The sequence below is a fragment of the Melozone crissalis genome, unplaced genomic scaffold, assembly GCF_028551555.1.
Source record: "Melozone crissalis strain CALT ecotype California unplaced genomic scaffold, PUWL_Pcris_2 ptg000100l_1, whole genome shotgun sequence".
NCBI classification, from domain to species: Eukaryota; Metazoa; Chordata; class Aves; order Passeriformes; family Passerellidae; genus Melozone; species Melozone crissalis.
This window is the reverse complement of record NW_026535877.1, coordinates 1,845,921-1,863,440: the sequence shown is the minus strand read 5'-3', so window position 1 is coordinate 1,863,440 and position 17,520 is coordinate 1,845,921. Positions and strand designations below refer to the sequence as shown.

Here is a 17,520-nt window from a genome sequence, read left to right as displayed (position 1 = left end):
TTAAATTCTTTTCACTTTTGCCTTTTCGTTTTCCGTGAGAGTTGTGATGTGAAAGCCTGTCCTGCAGCATTAGAGGTGCCAGTGGAACACAGCGTTGGCTCTGGTGCTGGCACAGCCCCGACAGATGTCTGTGCTTGGCTGCTGCATGTGGCTGCTGTTTCTGTCTGCTGCTCGTGCCTCCTGTCAGAGCTCCCACCCAGCCGTTCCCTCGCTGCCTCTGCGTGAGGACTCCCCCATTTGATACACACAGGATCCACCTAGCATCACAAACAATTTGAGTTGCCAGTGTGATTGCACCTGGATTTTGCCTTTAAGTGAATTATGGAATCATGAGCTCCGTGAACTGGCCCTTGATAACCTTCAGCATAGGTTTGCAAAGAGCACCTGGGGAACATTGCCACATTTCCTAGCTGGAATTACAGGAGACCTCTGTTCATACTCACATTGCTACAGACATATGTGGGTTTATTTTTCTTGTATTATCTCATACCTGTTGGGGACTATATAAGTTTAGATTCAAAATTTCGGACTTTCATTGCCCTGGGGATGGGGACTACATCTTTCGTTGCATCCCTTCCAATGCAGGCTGGTAGAAGTGGGAAATAAAGCTATGTTCTGTGGGAAATAAAGCCGTGCTCTAGTTTTATTGGAATCTTCAGAAAAGCTTTTATTATAAAATATTGTTTAGTCATGAAGATGAAAAATTTTTCTGTGGTCTGTGTCCTTGAGCAGCAGACATAATTTATTTAGAGCAGTCACATGTGAAAAGCTTTCTCTTTCCTTCCTCTTCCTCACATTTTTCCTTCCTTTTCTTTGAAGCTTGTATTTACAAAAGTTTTACTTATGCTTTTTTTTCCCCTTTTCCCCTCTCTTCTGTGTCATCCTTTTCTTTTTGATAGGATCCTTATCTGGGCTGAATGTAGCCCAGGAATACAAGACAATCCCCTTCAGCAGTACTTTCTCTAAGTACTTTGGCTAAAAACAGAAGCTGAAAAATATGTAAGGGAAAGACTGTTTAACTGAATCAACAAACTAAAACAAGATATAAGAATATTTAGTTGCACAGCATTCACAGAACCTTCCTATGCTTAAAGTGTATTAGATTTTCTTAGCTTTGTCTTTTATTACCTTTGTCCTCTCTTTCTGTTTTCACTCTGACTAAGCATGCTGAGATGCTCATGTAGGTATTATTGGATGGTTTTGGGTTTAGCTATTAATCCATGTGACAGTGGAGAAAATCTTGGATGGTTGCAGTGGAATAATAAATCCCAAGAATTCCAAATTTCTGGACACCCAAACTGTGCAAAGCAAACTGCTACCTTCAAGTGCAGGAACACCAGGAAATCTTATTCAGGTTTTTATTGTTCCTGCAAGAACTGCTGCAGCATTATGAGTACAAAGCCTCCTCCTTTTTCAAAGAGCTTAGCCCTCAGCTGCAGTTCAGCTGAGCTCCAAGAGCTGCGTGGCAAAATAAAGAAATAAGGCACTGACCTTTTTATGGTGCAAAGTTGAATATGTGCAATCTTCTGTCTTTTTAAACCTCCCTTTAAAAAAAAAAAAAACATTAATTCAAAGACTGTTCCTTTCCTAAGTCAGTAAAATCAAATTCTGGGTTAATTATTTCATGCTGATTTTAGGGATTTACTGCTGCTGTGTTGGTTGGTTGGTTTGATTTGCCTGCCTTTTTCATTAAAACAGAGTTTGTCTAATGATCACTTTGTGACATAAAGACAACTCATTTATGTTTTTTTACCTCTAATTATTTCAATTCTGTCATGGAATATTTTTATGATCAGGTAGCGAGTGATTAATTTAAGTGAAACGTTACCTCGTGGGTATCTGCTGTTACATTTATACGTCACATTTATATTTGTATTTCTTACATTTGTGTGGCTGTAGTGCCCCCCTTTGCTTTAAGGGCACAACATTATGCATTCTTCTGCTTTTTCTTTAAGGTTTGGTTTTTTAACTTCATACCATTCAAGTTTTGAAGTGACTTAAAGCAATTTATGGATTTTAGGTGGCACAAATAGCAGTGACAAAATTGGCTTTTTTAATCTGTTGCTAGGGCTAAAGGAGATAGGAGTACTATGCTGAAGCATCCTTTTTGGTTACCAGCATATTTTAATGAGCATTTCAGTGGGCCTGACTTTGAAAAGACCAGAAGCTTGCTTTTCTGCCAAAGTTTATAAAATTTAACATGTGGTTTGACATATTGCAACTTGGATATGAGCACGCAGAACTGACTAGCTGGGTGCTAAGCAGGTCATTTGCCTGCACAGCCTGTTGATTACAGGAACATGGGGCTGAAGGGCGTTTTCCAGTAACCAAAGGGCAAATCCTGTCACAGACTGAGCTGCCATCACTCTCTTGGCAATGAACATGGAATATTTACTCAGTGCTTTGTGGAACATGCACTTTTGTTTTAATCTCATTCTAACTGCATAGCGGTGGTACTGTCCTTTTAGTTTCATCCTTTAATTTTTTAATTTAATATGTTTGGTTTTCATGCCTTGTTTTAGTTTCCCGTGGCTGACTAGCTCTATTTTTGTGCTGAGTTTCTTTGCTTTATCCGGAGACTCTGACAGTTCTTCTGGATGCTAAGTGTTCCAAACTGACAGGCTGCCCATGTCATTTTAGCAACCTGCCAGTCATCCCGGAGTCTCCTTGTCGCTTCTGTTCTTGCTTCTAATCTCCTTTTTTTAGATGGTCACTCATTCAGTTAATTCTTCACCCCTTCTTCAAACAATTTTCCGCTGTGATTTTAATTTAAAAGAAAGTTGAGATCCGAAGGCTCAATGTGTGTGAGTCCATGAATGTGTTAAAAGCAATAATTTGTATTATTCCTTTCCTGAAGTGATTCTACAAAGGTATTCTGAAAAATATCTTATTCTAAAATGTATACAATATGATTTACTGAGTCACTCTAAGAGAACTCTTAGACTTTAGACTTTGAGCTTACTTTGCTGCTGATGCTTTTATTGGCATATGTATATTGCTTAAATTAATAAAGGATTGTAATTTGACTGAGACTTTAGATTGCCTGATCTGTCTACACTGGCTTCCAGTACATTACACTTTTTTGTCTACCTTATTTCTAAACTCGTCTGTGTTTTGCAGCAGCCTCTGGTTGTTCTTTTGCTTTTATTCCCTGGAATAAACACCACAGTTAGTTCTTGTTATTTTCTCCTCAGGAAGAGGGGAAATCAAGTTGCTGCTCAGTCTTTTTCATCAGCTTAAGGAGATTAAATCTTGGTAGCTCTGCGCTGCAAGCTCTCCATTTTTCCAGCAGCCTCTCTAAAACGTGTACACCAGCGTTTGGCACACAGCGTGTCATCACTCTGTTAGCCAATGACATGTATAAAATCACCTGGAGCTTGTGCCTGGGGGTGGCTCATGGTCTGTTTTGTCAGGATGACACTCGCTTCAGAACTGCTTTTTTCCAGGGAATGCTTCCTCAGTCTGTGTTACTTACTCATGGTTAAATATGTATGACTGTGGTAAAACTCATGTTGTCTGACCACAAAGTTAACAAAGAGCTCATCCGATTCTCTGTGCATGCTCTGTCCTTGTTCCCCTTTCCTGCTCCTTGCTTTCTCTAATTTCTCCCAGCTTTCAAAGCTCTCTGCAGTCTTCTTGGCTGCAGTTTTATTAATTTGTGTGTTTTTCTGGAGCTCAGCCAAATTGACTGGCAACAGGCAGCTGTCTTCTGCCTCAAGAACTTCCTCAGTTCTAATGAGGTTTTACTGGCCTGACTCAGAATGTTACCTGAAACAACACGCTGCTGTCTTGCACCTAATTACAACAGATTTTAATTATCATTGATTCTTAATTACACTGACCTACAGAAAATATGAGCCAATTATAGACTGTTGCATTGTCAGTTGCATTCCCAACTTTTATATAGATTCTTCTAGAGTGTTGATTTCCCTCATTTCAAACTGTACAATCAAACTGAGATGTAGATTCTGAAGGAGGGGGATTTATTTATTTGTTTTTATTATTTGCTCAACTTAGGGGTAGGCAAAGCCATATGCAACTACAAGGCAGGTCTGATTTTATTAAATCATATGAAATTCAGGAGTAGCTGGGATTATTGGGCAAGTTTGTGTAAGGTGTTCCAATTCTCCTCCATTCCTAGTTATCACTGTTTCATTTGTAATGTATTAAGGAATCACATTTTTCAATCATTTCATGAGTGTTTTTTTTAATATGCCTAGCGTGTATTTTCATAGAGAAAAACATGTTTCAAAATACTCTGCATCTCTCTGATAGAAATAGCTAAAATGAGTTCAAAATGTCTAAATGTTTAAAGAGAACAACATAGAATCTAAAAAAAAAGGAATATGGTCTGAAGCTTTTTATATTTCCAGCCTGTAGATTAAGTAGGTGATACCCTTCCAGATACCTATTTGTTATTGTGTTTTACCCTCCAGCACCCACCTTTTCTTAAATATTTGGTTATTCTCTCTGGTTTTGCATTTTTGATGCTATTTCATTTCTTACATAGCCAGTTCTGAGTCCTGAAAGGAGACTCCATCGCCACTGTATTAATCTCTGTGTGCTAAATGAGGTTTTATGTGTTTCCCTGTGTACTCTGTTTGTGACACTTGAATACCAGTTTTACAGGGATGCTGGGACTGTTGGAAAAGGCCATTGTTTCAGAGTGCAGTTGGATTCAGGCCAGGGATTTAACCCCATTCCCAGTGGTAAGATGGAATCCTGCTTATAAGTATGTTCTCCAGTGGCATTTGTGGTCCCACAGTGGTCTGGGGAGAGCTGCAGGGGTTGTTTTAAAGGGAAGGGTGATGTGCACAGCTGCTCCTGCCATCCTTCCTAGTGAAGAAGGGTTTTTCACTGCGAGTTTTCCAGTCTGGAGCAGATGACCTGTCGTGTTGTAGGTGACTGGTACGAGCAGCTGTACCCGCAGGTGGTCACGCTGAAGGCCTGCATGGCAGAGGTGGTGACCAGGGCCAAGCAGTCCATGGCCTTTGTCCTGCTCCAGGAACTTGCCTGTGGCTTGCCCCAGTGCCTGATGCTGACCCTGAGGAGAGACATCGTCTTCAGCCAAGCAGTAGGTTGTCTTGTGTCGCTCACTTCCTTCTCTTGCTCTAATTATAAGCATACTCTTCATGCCAGTGTTTGTGGGTTTCTTTCTCATTGGTTTTTTTTTTTCCCTTACAATTTGATACAGCTTTTTCATTTATTTTCCATTATATTCACCTAAATAATTTATAATGTGGTAAGAAATTAAATAGGAAGTAGAAATCCATGGTACTGGCTAGGCAGCATCCAAGCCAGGGAGATTTTTTTCTCCTGGTCACCTTGGAAATAGGGAGAAGATAATTTGTTTTCAGTTTGTGGCAGTGTTTTAAGTGTTTAAATACTATTAGCATGTCTTTCCTTAGAACTGTCTTTTCTTGGCAAATAACTGAAGCTCTTTATGTCTTCTCCTGTATATCATGTTTTTTTCAGATAGATTTTTTTCTAAACATTTCACTTAATTTCTCTCTTAAGTTGGCAGCTGCCTAGGAGATTCAGTTACATTAGATGTTGAACCACTTTCAAATCCATCAGAATTCACATGTTTAATTCACAGTCTTGCATGTTTGAAGCCTGCCAAGTGAGGTTCTGGTCTTATTTATGTCAGTGTAAATAACACACAATGATACAAAACAAATTAAGCTTATCTAATATACCTTAACAGAATATTTCACTACTTTATACACCCCCAAAAAACCCATCAAAATACATTATTATGAAATCATGTACTTAGTCACTAAACAGAAATACCTATGCTGATTTCTCAAATATGTAGGTGCTACCTCTGTTGTGTATAATGATGGCAAGCCTCATTTTAACTGTTTGTCTTGTAACAGTTGAAATGTCTTGTATCTGTTTGTCTTGTAACACTCTTGCACATGTTTTAATTATCTTTACAACTCGCTGGATTGGTCTGTGGTTTTGCAATCAAATTGCACACAGGTTTACATGATCAAGGATTTTTACAACAGCTTCACACTGTTGGATTGCTGGTGCAGTATGAAGGACTCCTTAGCACATACAGTAAGTATTGCTCTTGGACAAAGTTCCTTATGTTCCCTGCCCAGAAGTTACCCAGGAAGTTCTTATTTTAACCTCAGCAAGCCTCTTATTTGGCTTGCTGAATCAAATCTTGTCCTTACAAGACAGTAGACTTGCACATAATAGCACAGCTGAAGTCATTGACACTGTGTTGTTAATTCTGCAGCAAAAGTTATTAATCTGTTTCATTCTGAGTTTCTCAGAGAACACGGCCTGCTTATTGTTCCATGCAGACCTGACACAAAATAGCAGGTTTATAAAACTAATGCAAACGGAAGATTTAAACACTTACTGCTTTTATCAGCCTCGGCCCTGATCCCCAGTGCTGATAATGTGAAGATAGCCTGAAAACAGTTTCATAGTTTGTTACACATGCCATTATTTGATATGCATTAAAAAGGAAATTTGGAGGGAGAAATTGCCTTATGTTTCAAACTTTGAACTAGATCTATTGGAATCATTCCCTGAATCAGAGATTTTGACTAAAGTAGAGGAATTTAGCATTTGTGCAGCTTTATTATGCAGTTGCTCATTTGGAGATAGCTGTCTTCTCCATTTTACATGATGCTTGTTTTTATTCTCAAAACCTTTGTCCTCCATCAGCAGGAAAGCCTTTTGAAAACTTTCAGAATAGACAAAAATGGCTTTTCTGAGGTTATTTTATGTCTATATAGAGCAGGCTGATTTTCAGAATTGCTTAATACTCATGGTTACCATTTAGGGCACAGAATTGTCAGCAGTTCAAGAAATGAGTCTGGTTTTATGTAGGTTACTGTAATGTGGATTTAGAACTGTGATTTTTAGATGCACAGACTGGAAAATATATTGCTTTGCCCTGACCTATACAGTGACTGATCTGCCAACTCTGTTAATAGTCTCTTTAATCTTTTCATGTAGGTGAAGAAGCAGGGATGCTCGAAGACATGGCTGTGGGCATTTCAGATTTGCAGAAAGTAATGTTTAGAGTAATTGAAGCCAAGTCAGAAGATTTTTTGCCTATTATAAGTGGAAGGCGGTAAGAACTTTGTTTCTTGGAGCCCAGGAAACTGAGCTGCAGTTTTAATCTGTAGCCCATGAAACCCGTCTAATGGTTTTCTTGTTGCTGAGTTCTGTTTTATTGCAAGTGCATTGTTTTACTTTTTAGAAGGTGAGTTAGTAGGGATTCTAAAAGCCAGTAGGCTCTGGGTTACTCTCCTGATAAAAAGCTGAAGTTCCAGTTACTAATACAGATTAATCTGAGCAGCGTCTGTGTTGTGCAGAGCTGCTGGTGCATTATTCACACATGGATACTGAACCCTGGACAAGTGACAAGGCCATTGTTTACAAATGTGGTCTCTAACTGAGAAACTTTGCTTTTGAATGTCCTGAATTTGTATTTCAGCATGAGAAATGAAACTGCAGTTCCAAGAGTTAGGCCTTGATTGTTTTTAAGATGGAAACCAAAAAACTCTGATGCCACTTAGTATTAAAAACTTAGTAGTCACTTTTAAAAATGGAAGCCTTTTTTAGCTGCTGAAAATCACACAGGACATAGGCAGTCTCAGAAATCCTTGCACAAAATCACTTATCCTTTATGAATCTCACGTGAGTACTGCTGAATGTCAATACATAAACTGCAATAGTCCGTTTATTTTGGCTATTTGAGGGTTAACAAGATTGGAATGGATTTTTCATCTTTATTATTATTCTAGTCTGAAGCTCCAAATAGTTTTATTTTGCAAAAATCACTTCCTTAATAGTATCATTGCTCTTAAGATGACTGTAAATTAAATTCAGCTAAAAGCAGGAACTTTTAGAAAATATATGTTTCCTCTGAAGGGGGCTTTCACCACTGATTTACTTAATTAATCTGGATGATTCACTCTCATCATATGGGCTTTCTGAGAAGGGATTGAATAAATAACAGGAAGGCTGGAATATGATAGGCAATACATTGGGAATAATTAAAATTAAAAAAATTTTAAAAATAAAATCTACAAGGTTTATGTGGAGGAGTGCCATTCCTCTTAGAGCTGTGATAAGACTGCTCCTATCAAACAGCATTGGAAGTGAACCGTAAAAAGAAAAGATGAAAAGGTGAAAATCTAGTTATTTTCTAATAATTTTTTTAGAAACCCTCCATTTTTATTTTGGTTGTTATATGGTATGGCTCAATAAATGAGAGTGAAAGACTGTAGAAATGCAAGACAGAAAAATCAAACTACAAATTCTTATCTTGAAGAGTCAGCATATTTACTTGTAATTGTTTTTTCTAGGAAAGTGCTTAAACCTGACATTCTGTGTGCACAAACAAATCAATCCAAAGTGTGTGGCACTGTCTAGCAGTGCACTGATCATCTGGTGTGGGTGGTAGACACCAGCCACCCAGGGGAGGTGAAATTCTGTTCAGGAGCTCACATGCTTTTATTAGAGGCCATTCTTTTATTAGAGGCACTTTTGGAACATTCTTTACAGAATCACAGAATATTTTGAGTTAGAAGGGACCCATATGCATCATCAAGTGCAACTCCTGGCCTTGCACAGGGCTTCCCAAGAATCACACCCCGTGCCTGAGAGTTCAGATGCTTCTTGAACTCTGTGAGGCTTGGTGCTGTGACACTTCCCAGGGGAGCCAGTTCAACCTGCTCAACCATTCTCTGGCTGAAGAAACTTTTCCTGACATTCAAGAACCCCATCCTCACTCTTGTTTTCATTGTTGCTAGTGAACATTACATTATAGAGGTCCAGCTCCCAGCAAAGATGTTTGAGCTGCTGCCACAAGAGATTAAAGAGGGAAAGCTGCTTCGCATGTATCCAGTGCTCTTTAATGTTGGAATCAATGAGCAGCAAACACTGGCAGAGAGGTAAGGAAAAGTCACGTTGCATTTTCTGTCCAAGTACTCCATGCTGGTACAGGCTATCTCTCAGGATTAGAAACAAATCTTCTTTGTTATTTGCTCTTAGACAATCTCACATTGACTCAGTGTGTATTTTCAAAGGTATTAAAGGAAATAAACACAAGCTATGAAGCAATGTAGAACAGTGAAAAAGTCCAGATGAAGATAAGATCATAAGCAGGGCTCCGTTTCACAGAGTTGGTGCCATGTTTCTCTTGGATACAGGTGCAAAATGGATTTCTATTTCAGATGCAGAATTTTGGTTGTATGCAGTACTCTGAAATTCTCACACAAGTTTGAAAATTCAAAATTCTTACATCTTGAAGATGGGTTTGAAGAGACCAAACAAGTGATAAGCTAGAGAAATTAGTACTCCTCTGCAACAGATTGCTGGAAACTAATTAATTAGTATAATAATAGTCATGGATTCACCAACGTATTAATTTTCTCTTCCAAGAGAAGGGTATCTGTCAGTCATGTTAAATTACCACATTTGTGCAGGGCTAAAACGGCAAAGTAGAAGTCAAGATGTCAATACAGACAGCTACTTTGTTAAAACTTCTTTTCTTTTAGCTGCTTTTATTAACAGAGCGTCCAAAATACCTAATGCTTATCTTGAGGTTGCATTTGCTCTAAGCCAAAAGCTTATAGCAAAGCTGTAGCTGGAGTAATGGAGGGAGACAGTGAAAATCCTTAACCTGGGTAATAGGCAAGAAGTTAAACACCACAGGATTTTATCTCCTGTTCACTGTAGACAGCCAAGTAAACCCAGTCTTTTAAAGAAGTCTACTAAAGAATGTCATCAGGTAGCTTTGTGAATGTTTATGGGACACTTCTCCAAGTTGAGTGGTGGTATGTGAGAAAATTTAGGCAGAAAGTTGAAATGGGAGACATAGACTGAATCTAAAGACAGTAAAATCTGGCATTTTACTGTGAAAGAGCTGGATAGCTGGTTAGAGAACTTGGAAACTTCTTGAAAATGAAAATAGGTTATTCTGATGACATAAAGAGAAAAGTGCTGAGAGGAGTGACGTGGCCAAACTCATAATGTGCAAAACCAACAAAATCAGTCATGACAGTTCTGAGTGGGACACTCAAAAAATAAGAGGTAAGACATGATGTGGTAAGCAAGAAGCAGGCTGGTGGGAGCTTACACGAGTGAGATAGGCAGGAAGGACTGAGTTATGAATAGTCTGAGGAAAAATTTGACAACATTTAGAAATAGCCTGATTACCTGGGGGCTTGTAGAGGAGTTGGTATGAAAAGATGCCTGGCTTGCAAGTGAAGTGGCAGGAAGTGTTGTTCCCAGTGGTCATTTTACATTGTGTGCAAAGAAAGCCATAGGAGAAAACAAAATAACTGCATATTTATAAATATGGATATGTACTAATATCTGCCAAGAAAATAAGTTCAATGCAGAAGCAGCTTTAATGCATGCAGTTACAGTCTGCTTTTGTCTTAATTCAAAATGCTGCTTAACTCCTAAAGTTGTACATTTGTTTTTGAGACTGAAAACACCACACACGATTTATGGCTAAAAACATGGAGGGGTTTGTGGGATAAAGAACCTGAGAATATAAAAACACTTTCGTGGCAAATTTCTAGGAAATGTTACTGTATTAGAAAAAAAATCTTTTAATTTGTTTTTTGATAGAATACACTTGAGAATGTTTCCGATTTAAAAGAAATGTTCTCATGTGACAGTGCAGCAATGGCTACTAAGGAAGTAGTTACATCTTCTCCCTGTGGCCTGTTGAAATATTTGCTTCCCTTGTTCCCAATTTAGCAGCATATTTGGTATCTTCTGATCTGTGTCCCCTTCTCTCTGAGTTTCTCACTTATCTGCCCATGCCTCTCTTCCTGTACTCCTCCATTCCCTTTTCAAATCTATTCTGAAGATGAATTTCAAAACTTTGGCCCTAATTGTCATGGGGACATTCGTGTCTTTACAATCATATCTCCTGTAGTACCGTGAGATTTAGTTTCTTGGCATGTGAAATGTGGCTGTTGTAGAAATCTTGGTCTCAGAGAGAAAGATATTTGTTTTTATAGCTACAGTTATTTTGTAGATAAGCTTCTCTTCCATCTTGTGTCACTTCCATATTATCCAGCTCTTACAGAAATTGGTATGCTTAAGCAGTAGCAGCACTAAGAGATGGAGAGTTGGTGTTCTCTGCCTGTGGTACCCAATTTTTGGAATTGGAATTCCCCCAAAGTGCCTTTCCATTTATTCACGATTTGTGAGGGGAAAAGAATAAGTGCCTTATTGCATGTTTGTAAATAGATTGCTTTGTTAATAAAGTTTTGGAAGAAGTATGCATCAGCGATGATCTCATTTCCAAAAATTAATTCCAAAGCATACAAGAACTTAACTACTGCATGTTTGACAAAATCTAATGCATTTAGCACCAAAGTTATTTCTTTATGCAAAGAAATAACTATGAAGGATAATTTATCTTTTGTTGTTGTTTGTGGGTTTTGGGTTTTTTTCATAATTTATTGTGTATTTTCATAGGTTTGGAGATACCACTTTGCAGGAAAACATTAACCAGGAAAACTTAGAGCTTCTCAAAGAATATTACAAGTTATTTACAGAAAAAATGCCTCCTGATTGTGAGTACAAAATAATGCAATGTCCAAATCGGTTTGAAAAGCTTTGAGTAGGTAGAAGGTTATAAGACAGTAATATTAGCAGAATCCCATAACTTGTTCCATAAATTTAAACATTTTGTACCTGTACATGACCCTGCTGGTCTCAGGAGTGATTTCAGGCCTTGTGCCACAGCAGAAACTACAGAGAAAATGAAACAGAGGAATGATGAACTGAACAGCTATTTTAAGTTATTAAAATAATAAGTTTGTTAATATTTCATGTAGAGGACAGTCTGTACCTACTGTATTTTTACATAAATACTTGGTGGGCAATTTCATCAGCTTCAGTCATACCCTCTGTTCTTATTCTGAAAATATGTTGAGGTTTGGTGAACCATGGAGAAATCTGCAGATCAAATACAAGCAATGAGCCACATCATCATTATATGAACGACAAGGTTTCATTGGAATAGGCCCTGTATTCCACTTCTATAGAACTTCTGTATTATAAACATAAGCATTACTATGCTGTTACTCTGATTGCCAGAAGCAAGGACTGAAGAAAACATCTGCATCAATCGAATCCTGTTAGTTTTAATGCCCAAACTATAGTCCCAAATGTGGGAGATTTAACTGCCTGATGTTTAAATGCTATGTAAAACTTTAATAAATCACATGCGTATGTATACATGTTTATCTCTTATATCAGGATGATTTTAATTTGTTAATCATTTTGACAGAAACAAAAGCCCTTCCTAAATGATGGGCAGGATGCCCATCCATCCCCCCACAGACCTAGTATTTATTTCCAGGATGTCTACAGAGAAACTCATACAATAAGTTGGGTGATTAATTGAGGGGAATCTTGCTAAGAAAACATCCTCGAAAAACTAACCTCATGCAGGTTAGGACTAAGGTAGATCTGCTACCTCATAAATGGATTTTATTTTATAAAAGCAAAAATTTGCATGCAGACAGTATTGGCTACTTTTCATTAACACAATTTAAACTTGTACTGCCTTCCTGAAGGATTATTAGTGAGCCACACAGTTCCTGGACTTCTTTCAGACTGTGAAGGCTTTTGAGAACTAATTGTGTCTAGTTCATCGTGTATTTTCTGGTTATTATAACTTTCTTGCTTTTTTTCTTTACCTTTAAGAACTCAGTCTCTTCTTTATACAATTTTTTGTGGAACATAAAGCATCTTTTGGTTCCACTGCCCTTCCCAGTAGCTCCCTGCCAGTATACAGAGTCAGTCTTTTGCCTTGGAGAAATGTGCCTTTTAAACCAGCCCCCTGGGAAAAAAGGGAAGCTCTCAAACTTGTTCATTTGTGGCAGGACTTAATCCCACTCCTGTTCCCCCTCGTCTGGAAGACAAACCTCCATACAAGGCTGGCAGCAACCCTGGTGCTGGGGCCAGGTGAGAGGCATTCAATATTGATGGCTTTTTGATGGTTTTGTCCCACCTATCCAGATAATTTCCTATAATGCCAAATCTGTGCTACAAAATCAATGCAGGACTGTGTTCCCAAAGCTGTCAGTTCCAAACAGTGCTCAAAAAGCCCAACAGAATTTGAGCATTTGCAGCCCTATTTGCCAGGCTGTTGGATCCACCCTTGGCAGCCTCCCTGGCCTGCTGCCTCATTCATATATTCCCTTTCAAAGAATTCAATTTCCCACTCCCTGAAAGGTATTGCCACCTTCGCTGTTAGTTTTCCTCTTGTGTCTGTATTTCTCCTTGGCAATAATAGTCTTGCTTGTAACTAAGCATCCACTGACTTTCTGTCTTTAGGATGAACATACACTTCGTCATTTACCCATTTGTTAACTTCTTAAATTCTTTTAGCAGAAACTGAAAATAAGAGCATGTTTCCAGCAAGGTTCCTACCAAAAATGCTGACCAAATATAGCTCAAAATGGTACTGCTTTTATAGAAATACTAAGACAGTAAGGGTCCAAAAACGTAAGATAGTTGTTTAGTAGTACGTAAGTACCTGAAAACAAAAAGGCTGTTTGGTATTTCCAGGCTTCTCCCCCTTATCAGCCTGATTTGGTGGTTTGGTACTGTGGGGGACCCAAGGAGTTTAGGCCATTGATCATTTCCAGTCAAGGTGCAACCCCTTTGGCAGTACTGTGAATTAGGAGACTCTTGCTGTACCTGTGCTGAAGTCATCCCTCTGAGATGTCACGTTTTCTGCTGTGACCCAAAGGAAAGCTACTGGGAGCAATAGAATGTTTAGTGATACATTTGCATCATCTCAAAGCATCTTTGCCATTTTGTGCTCTCTGTTTTAAAGAAACAGATGCACCCATAAGTGTAATAGTCTAGCAGAGTGTGATGTGGTTTTATGTGCTCTACATTATCTAATGTACAATCAGAGCTTGTGATACAGAGGTAAAACAATCCACATTAAAATTATTGCAAAACAGATTCTGGATGTATGTTTTCCTCCCTTTTTCTTTTTTTCTTGTTTGTTTGTGAGTTTTTTTAGACAGCACAGTATGACTGGAGCAACTTAGTTCTTTTTGAATAGATTTAAAGTACTTCTTCCTATGAATCATGGATAAGGGAAACTACAGAATTTATTAGATGTAAAAGGTAAAAGCCTGTTGATGAGAGGGATCATTCCAACTTGGATCACGTTAGGAGAATGGATATTGACCTTCATTAATACTTCCCTCATTTTTTTTCTTCCAATTGAGTATAAGTTTTTGGGCTTGGGTTTGGGGCTTGGGTTGTGGGGTTTTTTCCCCTCACTGGATGGATAATTTACTTTCTCTGCTTGAAGAAATCCATTGATCAATTTAGTTTCACTTTGTTCCACTTGATTCTGGCCCCTTTATTTGGTGATAACTATGATTTAAATTCTTTTTACTTTGCCACCATGAGAAGAAATAATTTCAAAAAACAGATTCTGCATGTTTTTATTGATTTTCAGAACTAGCAAGGATAAATGCAACATTAGAAAAATCCCTCCTCTATATACATATGAAACAGAGGGGGAAATTAAATTGCCTACTCTTGAATTTTTGCTGGAGATGTAGGATAAATTAAACTTCAACTTAAATTCCATACCCAGAACAAGCAGGTAAATTTTTGGATTTTAAGCAAACTTGAAATTATTTTCTACTTCAAAATAAAGCCCCACTTAATTTCAGGAGAAATATACTTTGTTACTTTTTAGAGGGGATACTAAGTGCTGTTTAACCCTTATCTTACATTATGGAAAAATCTAAGGCATATTTTAAAACAAAAACTAGATGTTTCAATTTGAAAACAAAACCCTAATTTTTTACTTTAATTTTAAAAAATAATCATCCCATCAAAGCAGGTTGTAATACACTCAGTTTTTTTTTTATTTTTCTGATTTCTTTTGAATGTTTGTAATAGCTGATGAACAGAACTACAGCAGAGATTTGGTTTTGTTTTTCACCATCCATTTATAAGATAAAGGTTGAAGATACTTCAAATTTCCACGTGAAGATCTTAGGGAGGACAAGGCAATACTCAAAAGACATAAGGTTTGCTTATTCCTTAAATATTTAGCTGGTAATTTCTATCCTGTGTTCCAAAACAAGGCTGTAAATAATAGACCTGTTCTTTACCATGAGCATTCTTTAGTCGGGACAATCATATGACCAACCTTATCAAAATGAGCAACTTTTTTCGTCCTTTTTTCCCAGGTTTACCACATTTTCAAGAACAAAATGATTTAAAGGGATTGCTAGAAAGTCTTCATCAAAATATCCAGGCCAAAAAGAGAAAGAATGTAGAAATCATGTGGCTGGCTGCAACGGTGAGCTCTCTTGTTTCAAAGAAATTGATGAACTAACCATAAACTCATTTTCATAAGCTTGCTGACTTTGTAACTGCAATGGATTTTAAGGAAATGACTGGAAAACTCACTGGTTAAAGGAGGCAGATGTGCTGTAATAGTTTTTTGCAGACAATTTCTTTTTCTCACTTTTTAAACTGGTAGAACCTGCTAGAATTTGAGTGATTTGTTTGATATCCATTCTTTGATAATATAAAATTACTCAAAATAATTTTTTAGTGTCCTTGCGGTATGATGTGGGACATGATTGCTTGGTTCCCTTACTTTAACTTTCTGAAATGTGTATTTCTGGTCCTAGTGATCTACACACTGTTATTCTATATTCCATTTATTTATTGAAAAAGATGTAAGAAGAAAACTTTGTCAGTGCAGTAGCTGTGCAATATCACTTTTTTATTGCAGTGGAAGTACAAGATTCCACATATGAGCCCATCACTCATCCAGAATAATTACCTGGGATTTTTTTACTTTATTTTATAAATGATTTTTTAATATTTTAAAATTTTTTTAGGACTCATTCACATCGAATAGCCCCAATGAATCGGGGGCTTCCAAAGATACTAGTGCAAAGAGAATTAATCTCTTCAATGAAACAGTTCTTTCACATAATTATTTAAGCAGATTATCATATAGTACTTGTTTTAAATCCCAGTGCAACTGTTCAAATTTTTAAACAGATTTAACTTTTAAAATTTTCAATTATATGATGGAAGAAACACTCATAGGTTCTCCTTCACTATCCTGTACCTCTTTGGATTCTAAGTAAGATTCCCTTAATTGGTTCCCTAAATTAAACTTTTGAGATTGTCCTCACCATGGTATCACAAAGAACTTAAAGGCTCTAAGTATTTTTTGATTTTTATAGAATTTAATAGTATTTATTGTTTAATAGAATTTCTAAGAATGCAATTAGCATTAGATGAAGAAACACTTATTTGCTGGACTGACACTGGTCATGTTTCAGTTCATGTTCCAGTTCATCCTGCGAGCTCTCCCATGATAGCCAATGCGGGAAGTTTCTTTTTGTGATTCCTGCTGTAGTTTATTGCCTTGCTGCATTCTCACAAACATTTTGAGGTTTTGTACCATTACACCTGTGATTCCCCAGGGATAGGTGTAAGCAAAGTATTACCTTTTCTCAGGACAGGTTATATCTGGGAAATGGTAGATTTGGGCACAGAAGCTCTCCTTCAATTTTTCTTTTTCTAGTAAAATATCATTTGAAACCATAGTATAAACTAATGGAATGATACAACCACAGATTGATTCCTAAGAGGAAGAATCATCCTCCAAAATGTCATGTTTCCTTTATGTGTTATAACTTTTTCAAAGTATAAGTGAAAGTAGACAATCCATGGCAGCAATTTGTTAAACTTTATTAATTGTGAGCCATACATTGAACAGTTCACCTGTTGAAAATAAAAACTATGTAAGTTAGATGTGTCTGACTCCATACCTTCACAAGAAGTTAGTCTGCTACATTCATGTTTGTGAGTTAAGACTCACCATATCTTCATTCATCAGATATTCAGACAATTTAGCTTTCATTGAACAGGGCAGCTGCTGCATTCAGTGAGGAAACGGTGAAGGAACTGTTTCTTTTATAGTTATGAAAGTCCCATGTCAAATTCAGGAATTCAGTGTACTGGTACTAACTTCCAGAAGGTGTTTTCTTCTTGAGAAGTGCTGTAGCTGTCTGGAAGCCCTCGCTGGGCTTGCAGAGCTGTAGGGCTGCGCAGCCTGGTAGGAAGGAAGGGCTGACCTGTGGGGCCTGCCCGTGTTTCAGATTTGCCGCAAGCTGAACGGAGTGCGCTTCACCTGCTGCAAGAGTGCCAAAGACAGGACATCCATGTCAGTGATGCTGGAGCAGTGCTCCATCCTGAGGGACAGGCACCAGCTGCACAAAGACTTCTTCATCCGGGCGCTGGATTGCATGAGGAGGTACGTGGGGCTCCATGGAACTCTGAGCCAGGCCAGGGCTGCCAGCGAACAGGGCCTGAGGCTGGTTCTGAGGGCCCAGCAGAGCCTGAGGCAGGTTCTGAGTGCCCAGCAGAGCCCAGGGCCACGGGCACACAGGGTCTGAGGCTGGTTCTGAGTGCCCAGCAGAGCCTGAGGCTGGTTCTGAGTGCCCA

At 38.1% G+C, this 17,520-nt stretch overlaps 2 long non-coding RNA genes across 2 annotated transcripts; both read left to right on the top strand.

Moving 5' to 3' along the window:
- The first annotated feature begins 7,006 nt into the window (after positions 1 to 7,006).
- Positions 7,007 to 11,522, top strand: LOC128947375 (uncharacterized). Its single transcript, XR_008484046.1, has 3 exons — positions 7,007 to 7,099; positions 8,787 to 8,927; positions 11,476 to 11,522. It is a non-coding gene; the product is annotated as an uncharacterized LOC128947375 (long non-coding RNA).
- LOC128947374 (uncharacterized) lies at positions 11,518 to 17,230 on the top strand. Its single transcript, XR_008484045.1, has 3 exons — positions 11,518 to 11,573; positions 15,237 to 15,349; positions 17,175 to 17,230. It is a non-coding gene; the product is annotated as an uncharacterized LOC128947374 (long non-coding RNA).
- The last annotated feature ends 290 nt before the right edge of the window (positions 17,231 to 17,520 follow it).